Source organism: Scleropages formosus, chromosome 24 (genome assembly GCF_900964775.1).
Source record: "Scleropages formosus chromosome 24, fSclFor1.1, whole genome shotgun sequence".
NCBI classification, from domain to species: domain Eukaryota; kingdom Metazoa; phylum Chordata; class Actinopteri; order Osteoglossiformes; family Osteoglossidae; genus Scleropages; species Scleropages formosus.
Window position 1 is genome coordinate 19,537,492 of NC_041829.1, and position 13,628 is coordinate 19,551,119.

The following is a 13,628-nucleotide window of genomic DNA, read 5'->3' on the forward strand; positions in this document are numbered from 1 at the left end:
TTTTTTTTTTTTTTTTTTTGTGGCGGTTTTTGGGTGAAAATCCGTGCAGATCAAACAGAGGGACGGTTTTCTGAGGAAAAACCGCGCACTTTTTGACGTAAAAGTTGGTAGTCGCGGTGCGTTTTTGGACGTTTTCGGTATGTTCGGGCTGCAGTGAGTGTAAGCGCACGGAGTGGTGTGCCCGGCGGTGAGAAATGGTAAGTTACTTTCCTTGAGTCCTTGCACATCACACATGCTTCCGAGAAATATAGTACTCACTGACATGGATAATAATAGCGCACACATCTGCATATTATTTAGAATTCACCACCGCTTTCAAAATTCCCCTCATCATGATCTTCACTGTGAGTCTTACTGAGGACTAGGCTGCACGCGACGCGTAACTTTAAGTTATTTACACTCACAGCCGCGAATTTCTTCCATGTTTTGCGGCTGCGTTCAACTTGTTTTCGCAGAAGAAGCAGCAGACAGAATTAAATTCGCCGTGAGCACCAGGGGACACGCTTTTCACTCCAACAAAAGCCAGAATGTTCCAAACAGCGATTAAAAAACCAGTAATAATAAACTAGCACAAAAGGCGCTGCGTCCAAACTTGTGTCACGCGCGCCCTGAGGCGAAGCAGTCGCGTGCCGCGCTCCGCGCGTATTAAATATTGTCATTCGCTGTGAATGGCTAAATGAAGCAACTTTGACTATTTCCAGTGAAATGTTTACTCACCACACCGTTGCTTTACAAGGTGATGGTAAGTAGATGTAATTAAGTGTTCATTAGGATATCATATGGTATCGGTAAAATAGGCTATAATAATAGCGGTATTTTTCTGTCAATCACGTGATACTGGCTTGCCTCGAAAGGCTTTCATCTCTAATTTATTAATTTGTCACGATTAGTCAAACACCTTGTTGAGATATGTTGAATGCCGCCGGGTGTCTATTTTAGACCCTGATATTACCCTGTGTAGTGTGTATTATTGAGTGGTAGAAACGCTGCGAGCGAGGAGCGTTTCGACCGCCGCTGCCCCCCTCCCCAGTGAGTGTAAATGAGGGTAAATAGAAACCCGCTTTGATTTACAGGTGCCACAAAGTACCCGTTTGAAGTGAGTGACAGTCTTAGGGCGGATTTTAACACTTTTCAACGGACAAACAAATCGGTCGATATACTTTAATTGTTTTGGGCCAGCAGAGACTGCCGGCCTCTTAAGTAATACAAATGAAGGTGAAACGAGTTGCCTTTACAGTGGAAGCGCAGTCTGACAGTTTCACGTTGGAATTTTATTTATTACCACCTCGTTTTTGTCCAAATGATGGGATGTAAATACCCGAGGTACCGTTGCTTCTATACATAACTGTACGTACATGTGTGTGTTTTATCATTTGATCACCCTTTAGTTTAGTGTAAAATTTAGTGTCATCAGGACTAGGAGTTACTTAATTTGCCTCGATTGCTCGAATATCCCCCAAAACAGAGAAATTTGATTTTTGCTTATGATTAAAGTACCTTAGACAGTTTGAGATTCCCAAAATGTTCACAAGTGTTTTTTTTTTTTTTTTTTTTTTTTAAACTGCAACAGTGCACTATGCTTCATTCCACAAATGCTTTATCTTTCTGATATTTTGGGAGTTTTTTATTTATTTTTTTTTTTTTTACTGAGAGATTAACCCTGGTCTTGGAATAAATTACACAGTCAGCAGGATGTCTTTGTTGAATTTATTTTTATTCCAGACTTGACCTGGAACATTGACCCAGTGTTATAATACAGTTACAGATGTCACAAAATATGAAAATGTGTGTTTTGTGTATGTATTATTTGTCAACAAATAGATGTGAACATCAGTTGTTCACATTAGTCCCCCGAGAAGTGTGTGAAGGCTTTACAGCAGAGAGCAAGACCCAATAACACCTATGTCTCACAGCTCCTTTTGTTGTTTCTATTCCCTGATCTACACTACTTTGTGCTCAGATACAAATGAATGGACGTGGGAAACTGAGAAACCCTGCATAAAGTCAACCATGTAGACAACAGGTAGCACTGAGGTCAAGTATATGGACTTGTCACGTGAATGTTGTTGTTTCAAGCCTCAGCTTCACTACTGCTGCAGTATGCTTTAGAGAGGTATATTACACTGGAACATTACAGGTTATGTACAACTGTATAAATGAGTCAAAACCGTTCACCATTTTGGATAAAAATATCAGCTAAGCAAATATACATATGTATAATTCTGTAACTTGGTGAAATACCCCTGCTAAATATAATGATTGTGTACTTTATGCTTTCCTCAGTTCATATGGAAAGTTCTTCATCTAGAGTCTAAATTAATAAATTGCAAATGCAGCTGGTCCCCCCCCCCCCCAGCTCTAGTAAAATGTTATGTTTTTTGACTTCTACATGTTCAGGCTGTTGTGTGTGTTTGCTGTTATCTTTGTGTGAAAAGGAGATTTGAAAGAAAAAAACACTCACTTAAGGACATTTTTTGCTTTTCGAATGTCGCTTGCTTCCGTACTTGCCTTTTTCTCACCTTGCTATGGATTAATTGTTTTGCCTCTTTGCTCAACATGCTCTTATCAGGTACAGGTGAATGACTCACCCCCCTGAAACTAGAGATTGAACAATGAAGCCTTACAGAGGAGTCATTTCTCATGTGGCTGCTGGGTTTTTTTTTTTTTTTTTTTGTTACTATCCCCTTCAAGCTGATTCCTCCGTTTTGTATGTTCATGTGTGTCGTTCCATGCTGATGTATTTATGTAAACTTGCTTAATTTTCAGTTAAGAAGGATGTCATATTATCTTCTTCCACTAGGCGTCTCTTAAAAGCCTTACTTGAGAGTTGGCATACAGTATAGCTAGGACCCCGCTGTGGAGGTACTAGTCTTATGTGAAATGTGACTCTTGAGCTTCAGTACTGGACTGGATCATTTTCCTTAGCATTGCTCTTTTAGTCTCTCACATTTAATGTTGCAGCCCTTGTTCTACTGCTGTTGGCAGGCTGTTGTTGAGGGCAGCTTGTCTGCACAGGTTCTGTTAGTTAAATGAAACACTTTAACATAACTGGTTGTTATCTGACTATATAGCCGTTGTGTTCCTGAGGGCTTTAGCTCACATTTTAGCAGATTTTTTTTTCAGTCACATGGATCACATGGGTAATTAAGTATCTGAAGTTAAAATAATTTTAAAATATTCACTGAGGGTAAAGGCAGACTGAAAAATTTTATTGTCTTAGAGTGGCATTTGCTTTCCTACTGGAATACTTGTTCTGTGTCTCTTGACACACAAGAATTCATGGTTAATACTTGAAAAAAGGAAGGCTAATAGATTTTTTGGTAGTTTATGTGTCTTCTCATTTAACATTAAATTCTTATACTGCCTCACTATATGATTAACATTCAGAAGTATGCAATTAAATTTACAACGTATAAATATTTAGACTGAGCATTAAGGCAGTTTTTTGTGTCATTTATTTTATATGCTCTATTGTTCAAGAGACTCTTGTTTTGGCTCACTCCATGTCCTCATTGAATTAAAAAGTATTGAATTAAAATGATTTAGATGTAGAGGTTGACTTGTATTAAGTGGACTTGCTTTGTGCACATTTAAGACTGCATTACATGTTCTGTGCAGCATTCTAGTAGGAATTATTTCATGTCATTCTGAGTGAGTGCAATTTTTTTTCTACATTTGCAGTAGTAAATACACAAATTGTATTTTTGCTGAGATGTACTTTGCTTTGGAGAAAAGCGTCTGCTAAATGAATAAATGTACATTTTGTCATATTTCTTAATGTAGTTAAAACTCACCTCTGCTCTGAAACACTTGGTTTAGTATTTCAGATGTCCTTGACTAATCAAAAGTCATGTTATGTGCTGAAGACAATATTGGATTGCAAGCTTTTAAAATTACACAGAGGGCATCTGCTCTGTGTTTACACATGGCCATGAAGGAATGGTCACCAGTCAGAGAACCCCCCCCCCCCCCCCCAAGTGTTGGCAAGAATTAATTGGACTTACAAACTAAAGATTGCTTCTAGCCTTTGAAAACGTGTCATTTGTCGATGTTTCTTGGAGTGTATTTACATTCCCATCTGGCCTTTGAGATACAACTCTGTTCTGCATTTGCTGTGCAGACGGAAACCTGTAAACACAAGTGTCAGTTTGCTGCGATAGGAGAGGATGGAGTGGTCGGCCCAGGAAAAAGGCAAAGGAGAATGGATGGAAAGTAAGATCTCACAGCAGGATAGAGGATGCACGAGGCTGGAATGAAAGATCAGAAGAAAGGCATAAGAGTTGATAACTCTGACTCTGCTTTATATGAAATGGAACTGATTTTGTTGGGGCTGTTCTGTCTGGAGTATGCACCCTCGAGTACCTGTCATAAAGGTCTGATGAGCATTTTTTTTTTTTTTTTACACATGCCACATATTCTCACAGTCCGTAGATAACATGACTTGCAGTGTAGTGCTCTGTGAACATGGAGGAATAACAACGTATCCTTAAAGTGTGTTCCAAGACCAGTCTGTGCAAATCTTATGTAACTGCCTTAAATTTCTTTTTTTTTCTTTCTCCTAAAACAAAGTTTCAACTCTGGCAGTAGGTAGTGCAGTGGTTAAAGTGTCGCCTTTCAGTCTGTCGGTGTCGGGTTCGAATTCCTTCTGCTGCGGTTCATTTGATCATGTCACTTCTCTTGGATTGTGCTGGAAAAAAATCACTCAGCTGTTTAAATGGGGGAAATAATTATGTTAGTATGCAAACCCAATGATTACTTAAATCTCAGACAAAGCAATCAGCCAAATAAATCACTAACTTGCAATGTGGGCCAAAAACAAGCCAATAATATGGAAAAATTTTTTCTAGTACCAAGTTTAGACTTGGACACAAAGAGAGAGGGATCCCAAGTTTTGACTGCCAATTCTTTCTGGTGACAAATGGTGAAATCTGGTGAGCTCGGGTTTTTATTTGGAGGTCTGGAGGATGCAAACACAAATGTACGAACTTGGATGGTTTCATACATGCAGCACAGGCACTTCAAAGACCTGCCTTCGACTGGAAAGGAAGGAAGGAACAGGTGGGGCACTACTAAATATCATGTAAACATCACTGAACTGATGCCAGAGGCTCTTAAGTGGGAAATCTGTGCAGAGATGATTACATCTAGAGGTGTTTTAAAATGTGCTTGGACTAAGAATATACACAAAGTGAAGAGTTTCAGCTGGCAAGTTAAAGTTGAAAATGTGATTGAAAGCTGTCTGTCTTTTTAATTTGAGCTCTGCTTGGTTTTGTGCTCTGTAGCCTAGATGTAAGGTGTAATTTAAGTGGTGCCCATGTAGACTGACCTCGAAGTGCTTGGTGCTATGGGCTGGAATTGCATTTCTCTTTGCGGTGCGTGAAATCCTAAGGACAATTGTGTGCACACACAAGAGTGCGCTTGTCTTTCAGTCAAGAGCAACGTGCTGCTCAAGGGGACGGTTGGAAATCTTGGCTCTTCCAGCTGTGTGGATGCCTGTTGGTCTTACATGGGGTGGATCTTAATGGAAGTCAAGCTCGACGTGTTGCTCTCCAGTCTGTGAGACTCTCCTGTGCTGGAGAATGGCTTTGCCAGGCCATGACAACCCTTGATGATGTGTTTCTTTGTGCTTTACAGTGAGAAATGCTGTGATTGGGCCAACACGTTCAAGACATGGTTCAGTACCAGCCATAAGTGTGAGTACACTTGCTGGGAACTAGTTTGTTTCCCACAAGATATTAGATTTACCAGTTTGGTCAGGAAATGAGCTGATGTGCCATCCCAGTTCTTCTGCAACAGTTCCTAGAGCTGGGAACTAGGGGACAGCTGGTAGTGTAATGGTTAGAGCTGCAGCCTTGGGACCCAGATGTTGCAGGTTTGAATCCTCCCTCTAGCTGTAGTACCATTGAGTGAGGTACTTACCTTAAATTGCCCCAGTAAAATCACCCAGCTATATAAACGGGAAAATAACTAAGCTATTTAACATTGTAAGTTGCTTTGGAGAAAAGTGTCAGATAAATGTAGATGAAAATAACATATTCCTAACACTTTGATTTTGTGGGTGTATTTGTCAATGTATTGTGGAATTACAATTACACTCTACTACCAGATCTGTGTGCACAGTGGCAGCTGTAAGCTTTGGGACAAGAGCTGCTTCCTCGTCTTCAGCAGCCTGTGTAATGATAAGCAGTGAAAATGTTTGCAGGACACGTGTCTCTCTGATCCGTGCCCTGTGTGAATCTGTGAAGAGTGTGACTGCAGCACGACCCTGAACACTTTTTTTTTTTTTTTTTTTTTTCTCCCTGCCTGTGCCTCCTAGTGTGGGCGGCGAGCTGTTGCCGGGAGGATGAGGCGGTGATCAAGAGGGTGGGGAATTAACGTTTCCAGGGCCCGCCCCCACATCCTTCCACACATACAAGCACGCAGTCAGTCACACACACAAACACGCACGCGCTCTTGCGCTGAGCCATCCTGAGGAGCTTGCTCAAGGCACACTGTCCTCTCCTCGGCCTCCCTGGAAGGAAGCGAGACGATGCGAGGTCACTCAAGCGCCCCGGAGCTGGCTGGAGAAGCACACGCTCGCTAGAGGCACGGCGGATATCTGAGCTCAGCTCACACCTCACATTGGACAGCTGTCACTGGCTTTCTCTGTCTGGGTTCTCTTATTTGTCTTACCCGCTCACACACGTGAAAGCAGCTGGATGGTGCTCGGAGAATCAGAAAAGCAGGTGTTTCCAGACTAGGAACCAGCTCTGTGACGGTTACACGGCTCGCGTCCCACCGTAAGTCGCTGGGTGGCATTCGCTCCACGTTTTTCTTGGTATTGATGTTGGAGGGCACACACGTGTGGAGACGGTTTGTGAAACCCCTCTTTATCTGAAAGATTGGGTGTGTGCTGGTGTGTGGTTTCAGTGCTGGGGCACGCTGCTCTTTGCGTGTTTCTTGCATGCAGAGCCTTATATAATTCCGTTATTTTAGGTTTATGCTTCAGAGTTTGGATGTGTGTTATTTTTAAGTTAGTTCTTTTTGGCGTGGTGCTACCAAGTGTTAGAACCTGTCCACTCTCTGTTTCCCAGAATGCAGGACAGCAGCCAGGGTGGAGCTCTCCATCTGCTCTGAAATTAGCCCCAGTCATGTCATTTATGAAATGATGATGATACCAGTGTTAAAAGTATCTTTCAGTCAGTGTTTAAGTGGGTGAGGATGATGTCGGGATATTTTTTTAGTGGTTCTGGGTGGGGTGAGAACTTCAGACAGACTAACCTGGGATCATATCAACATTTATGAAATCTTATTTCATTGTCATTGCATAATGATGAGATCCATTCCTTTAATTAGCACGTTTTCTTCAGAGATTAAATGGACAATCAATGGGTTTATATACGTTTTCCATGTTGCACAGGCACACTTGCTTGCTCGCTCTCTCTCTCTGTCTTCTCTCTCTCGCTCGATTGCTTGCTATTGATAACCACTTATCCTAAGACAGGTTTGCTGTGGTCTGAAGCCTACTCTGGAGGAGTAAAACGTTAGGCTAGTAAGGGTACACTCTGTACTGGATGCCTGTTCATTGTAGGGTTTATGCTATGCAGTGATTTTCTTCAGTTTCTTGTTGTAAGTGTGTCACTGAAACAAGACAAATGTACTTGACATCCTATTTCTATGGTTATGAATGACTTTTCCTGCTTTGTGCCTGTTGCATCTTTTAAGGAACAGTTTCCACCATGAAACAGGGAAATCCATAAATGACTGTTTTTGCTTTGGCTCCTGGATTTCCCCAGACAGAAAATAAAATATTGTCAAGTGGTCTGATGTCGCTGACTGGTGCATTTTGGGAGTTCACTGTGGCCAGACACAGGGCTGTTAAAAATGAAAACCACATTACACAATCCCTTAAATCATAGGGGACTCACAGGCCATCTTAAAAATAAAAAGAAATTATAGGCACAATTTTAAAATAGATTTACAGTTTGGTTTCACTGTACTTGGGACTTTAATGAAAGCGGTGTGATTCTAGACAAAAGTTTTTTTTTTTTTTTTCTCCCCCTTCCCCCTTTGTCATATTCTGTTTGATAACTGATAAATTGGTTGTGTTAGTGCTCACTTTTAGGTGCTCGTGCGAGTGATTCAAATGATGATATTTTTGTCTTATTAAAAACAATTTCTCACTTCTGGAAAGTTTTCTGATTTAAAACTAGAATACAAAAACACAAGACGGCACATGTCTTATTCAGCTGCTAGCAAATCTTATAGGAAATGAATTTGGTAACATTTCCTGTAAGGAGTGCTGAAATATTGATGTAGACCTACATAGTAATGTTGCAACGCGTTGGTTTTTGTTGTCCCACAGTTCAATACTATATTTTAATAGGATGACTGCATTTGGTGTAAGCTGCAAGAATACGTCTAGTAAAACAATTCTCGTCAACTATTAAACAAAGCATGTTTGTTGGAGGTTAGCTGGTAGTGTAGTGGTTAGAGCTGCTGCCTGTGGACCCAAAGGTTGCAGGTTTGAATCCTACCTCCAGCTGTACTACCCTTGAGGTACTTGCCCAGAATTGCTCCTGTAAAATTACCCAGCTATGTAAATGGTTACAAACTGTAAGAAGCTTAAAATGGTAAGTCCTTTTGGAGAAGAATGTCACAAATTAATAAATGTAAATGTTTGTTAATTTCAATAATTGTATGGCATGTCCTTTGTATACAAGGAAAGGACACAGCCTGGTAATTTGAAAGGGAAAAAAGTCTCTCTTTGTTGATTTCCTCTGACCATTTTCAATAGCATGTATTGAACTTATACCACTGGACTGCTGTTAGCTGTGGGATCATTTTTGCCATTTATTAATTTTGTATGAATGGAGACAAAAGTGCATATTTACTTTCGCAAACTTGATTTCACTCAACGTTAGCTTTTTCTTTGTTTTTGACCACAGGGTGGCTGAGAAAGCATCAGGGCATGTATGTGGTTGGTGCAGGAAGAGAGCTGCATGTACAAGGCTGTGCTATTTCTGAGTCCTTGCTGGTGACTACTCCTATCATACTGTAACCAGAGCAGCGATGTGCTGTGTCAGGCAATCGGCCTGCCGCAGGTTCTGCTTCCATGCAGCAGAGGGTTAAAGGTCACGTCTCAGCAGTCAGTACATTGGGGAAATTTCCGGATGCTGGGTATAAACACAAGTTGGCACATTTTTATTTATCTGGATCGCAGAAATGAAATGAAACTTATGTAGCACCTGTTACCATGGTTCTCCTTCGGTTGAACATTGAAGGCCATTGGCTTTATTTCTGCATGCGCAGTACTTCCTATTTAACAAAACCGTGGGTTAACCTGTTACCTTACATTTTGGTAGTAGTGATTTTTTTTTTTTTTTTTAATTACATATACAGTAGCTCTGATGGGTGTGTGACTTTCATTGTGTCCATCCATGTCTAGTCTCATGCTCTCACGTTCACTTTTTCCTGGCGGAAGTTTGTGTGCGCAGGCACCCCCTTCCCCACCCAACCGAGCAGAAGTCTCTGACATGGCTACCATTGCTTTAAGTCTGGAAATGGCATAACAACCTGGAGGAAGTGGCAACTTCCTGGGTTCTGCTTTGACAGCGTTGACTGCATGTCTGTCTCTGTCTATCTCTATTGCCTGTGAGACAGAACAGGACGTGCCGTGGATCTCGGTGACTCAAGGCAGCACGTACACAGAACAAAAAATTGCTCTTTATTCACTGCTGCCATACAGTCCTTCCTTTTTCTCCTTTATATGTCATTCATTTTTGGTGGGGAAAAATGTCTGTGGTGTGCCATTGCTCAGCAGTAAAACCTGGATTGTGGGGCATTATTGTGTCATAATTTTCAGAGTGTGGATTTTAAATCGGGTCTATTACGTTAGTAATCTATAAAGATTTTCAGGTAAATTCCTTTGGGGGGGGAATAAACATAACATGTATATTGTAAATAGTATCTGGATTTGACTGATCACTGTACGGTGTTTGAATGTTGATATATTACACACACACACTGTCAGAACCGCTTGTCCCATACGGGGTCACGGGGAACCGGAGCCTACCCGGCAACACAGGGCGTAAGGCCGGAAGGGGAGGGGGACACACCCAGGACGGGACGCCAGTCCGCCGCAAGGCACCCCAAGCGGGACTCGAACCCCAGACCCACCCGAGAGCAGGACTGTGGCCCAACCCACTGCGCCACCGCGCCCCCTGTGTTGATATATTATTCATTTATAATTAAAATTACTGCAGCACTACAGTGTTTTACTGTTGGGTATTACTGGCTTTTACTTGTTTTACACCTATTAGTCTTTAGTCTTGCTGCTATTTCCATCTCTAGATCCATATTACTTACTTATCGGCTTACGCATCCCTGAAAGACATTGTACAATACTCTTTGCAGAGATAGCATATTGTTCATTTAAGGGGTTACCTTTAAAAAAATCCAGGTAGTGTCACTAATGTAGTGTAGTGTAATCAAGGTAGTGTCAATCAAGGTAGTCCTTCCACTTCTGGTGTTGTGTGGGTTTCAGTGTTCTGTGTGTCGAATTTGTCAAATTCCTTAAGTATTTGGCTGTTAGAAATTCACGACACAGTAAGAACTTTAAGACACACAAGCAATGTTTTGGGAATCCTCGGTGACACTTGTGGTTGCAATTTCCCATTCATTGAATGGGACTGTGTGACGGGACTGTGTGACAAAACTGTGTGACTGGTAGCAGGAAGAGGAAGCACCGGGCCAGTCCTTGTGACAATGAAGTCATTTCCGTGTAGCGTCCCTTCAGTGGGTCTTGACCCAGGCATGATGTTCCGTTTCGTGTGGTGACAGTGTTGTGACCCCTGACCTCATCTAGGAGAGCCGGTGGCGCGTGTGCAGGCTTCTTTGCCCCTGAAACCCACATCCTGTCAAGGTGTTTGCATTCTTCCTGTGTTGAAGAAAGAACGATGAGGCAGCCTACAGGAAGGCTCTTGTCAAGATGTTTATAACAGAACCAAAAAGCTGGGGCAGTGAGATTCACCTTCACATGTTCTTTTCTGTGCTTAAAGTTAGATTTAATTTAAAATTTAAAATTGCAGGTTTTTGGTTTTGTTAAGAAGCTGGCAGAAATTACAGAGAATTCTTTCCTTAGAATAGTGAATGATGATTAACTTGTTGATTGTGCTTTGTTTTTTCAGGAGCCTTCAGTTTGCTCTTCTGAGCTTCCATTTCATTTCACCCTGTCAGTGTTTACACCAGAAATCTGAGAATGTTCGGTGCATGAGGCTGACATCTACTCTAACACTGTGGTCTCAAAAACACCCACCAGACGCTCCACTCTTGACCCTTGCTTACCAGGTGTTGACCTGTGCTCAAGCTGAAATGATTGATTTCTTTTACATTTAGCATTTCTCAAAAGTGATTTATAATGTTCAGGTATTTACAATTGTTTACCAATTTAAACTGCTTTTTTACTGGAGCAAATCAGGTTAAGTATGATGATTAAAATGTGTTTGCACCCTTTCCAATTTATTTATTCATTTATAAGACTCTTCTCTAAAACAGGGTACAGCAATTATTACGTAGCATTTAGCTGATGCCTTTCATCCAGTGTGACATATAGTGGTACATACACACCACTAAACTCCCTATAGTCATCGCCCCACTTATGCAACAGAGCAGTGTAATATATACATATGCGTGCGTGCGTACGCACCTAGACACACACATTTACAGGCATTGTAGAACCAGCAGTTCACCTGAAACACGAATCTTTTGACTGTGGGAGGAAACTGCAACACCCAGAGAAACCCCACACAAACACTGTGAATGTACAAATTCCACATACACTGACTGGGGAAGGATCTCACCTCCAATCCCACAGCCCAGGTGATGTGAGACAAGTTGTACCTGCTGCACCAACATACCCTAGAAATTTTCTGTATTTTTGCAATTTTTTGATGTTAAATTTGATATCTTTTTTCCAGTTCTATGATATGAATGGAGTCTGAAAGGAAAAACGACACCAGCACTTGCAATTTCTTTGGTGTGAAAGCTAATGATATGTGCAGTCATGGGTGGGAAAAAATTAACTGATAGCACCACCTTTAGTTGCAATGACTGCAACTAAATGCTTCCTATAGCTGTTGAGCAGGGTGTTTCATTGCTGTGGAGGAATGGCCCACTCCTCCACTCAGACCTGCTTTAGCTCAGTATTACTTGCAAGTTTTCAAATGTGAAGAGCAGTTCTCATGATCATAGCCCTCTGTGATGGAGCCACTAAGATCTCAGCTGGCTGAAATAGCCAGTATGGCAGGCGACGAGCACACAGGAGTTAAAGGAGCTAATTAGGCAGCTTTGACCTGATGAACAGAAGGCATGATTTTCGACTTCTGCTAGGGAGTTCACAGCCTTGTGATCAGAGTTGTCAACGGATTCCCATTTATGATTCATTAGTTTGTCATGAGTAAAATTAGATTATGTAATGTTGTTTGGCATTTATAACAGTGCAAGATAATACACAGTAAGAAGTTGCTCTTTTACCAGTTGGCTACAGTGGAATGCGTTTTTTATTCAGACCATGTGGTTGTACATTTGCCTTATTCTTCTTCCTGTGATGAAGTTTGTGTGATTTCACAGGGCATATGGAGAGTCTGTTAACCCCCCGCTTCCAAAGAATGAGGAGCATTTCCATCCTTCCTCTTATTAGTCCGTTCACGGACAGGCGCTTCCTGCAGCTGCGGCGCTCTTCCTGTCTGCATTCAGGTCCTTTTGTTTGATGGTCTTTCTACAGCAAAGTTGGGACGCTGGTGGAATTTAAATGGGGAGTGTGAAAGGCATAGTGAAGCGGAGGGGGGGATGCTGGCCATGTAGAGGGGCACTTTGTGTGTGCTCACTATACAAATGATTGCCCTGATGAAAGCATTGCTGTTTTAAGGCTGTTCCTGTCACTGTATAACAGTTTGATCGTTGGAAAAGCAGCAGTGCGTGTGTTCATCATAAAGACAAGTAAAAAATTTTGGAGCTGCGTGATGTCAATTTGCAGAATTAACTTTGGATCTGGACTGGTTCTGAAGTGTTTGTTGGGTTCTGGGACGGGTTGGTTGCCGCTCAGCTGATGTCACGTTTTGTGGGTTAGTCAGCGGGATCTGCACGACTTGCTGTGCTTACACACATCCTCACGTTGTGTGTGTTTATTGTTCAGATGCTCTCATGGACAAATTGTATGCATGTGAGTTACAGTGCTGGGTACTATAGTATCCTACAGTTAATCACTCATCTGTACACCAGGGCAATGTAACACACTTTCTCTCATACACACACCTGCTGTGAGCAGTCTTAGTCACTAATTCATTTGAAACACATTGGAAGAAACCAGAGCACCTGGAGGGAACACACAGCGAAGAAGGAAGAATATGCAAATTCCAAACGGACTGAGAGGGGATCGAACTCACGTCCAGGCACCGAGCGACAGCAGCACTATTGACTGTGTTACCATGCCACCCCATAAGTGGGATTCCATGGCAAACCTTAAGGAAGTGTATTATCCAACATGTCAGTAATAATGAAACAATGTGTATAAAATTCTTCTGTTTCTCAAGTTGTATTAGATGTACTGTATGATTTATCACATTTGACCATTCACAAAGAGGAAGCGA

General features: G+C 41.7%; 1 protein-coding gene across 3 annotated transcripts in view; it reads left to right on the forward strand.

Moving 5' to 3' along the window:
• The first annotated feature begins 32 nt into the window (after positions 1-32).
• Positions 33-13,628, forward strand: part of pald1a (phosphatase domain containing paladin 1a) — a 61,887-nt gene continuing 48,291 nt past the window's right edge. Inside the window, exons 1-2 of one of the 3 annotated variants that reach the window (XM_018761239.2) lie at positions 33-197; positions 5,635-5,693. The gene's annotated coding sequence lies outside the window, so the exon portion shown is untranslated. Of the gene's footprint in view, positions 198-5,634; positions 5,694-6,467; positions 6,780-13,628 lie in introns of those variants that run through there. The other 2 variants (XM_018761241.2, XM_018761242.2) reach the window with 2 other exon arrangements.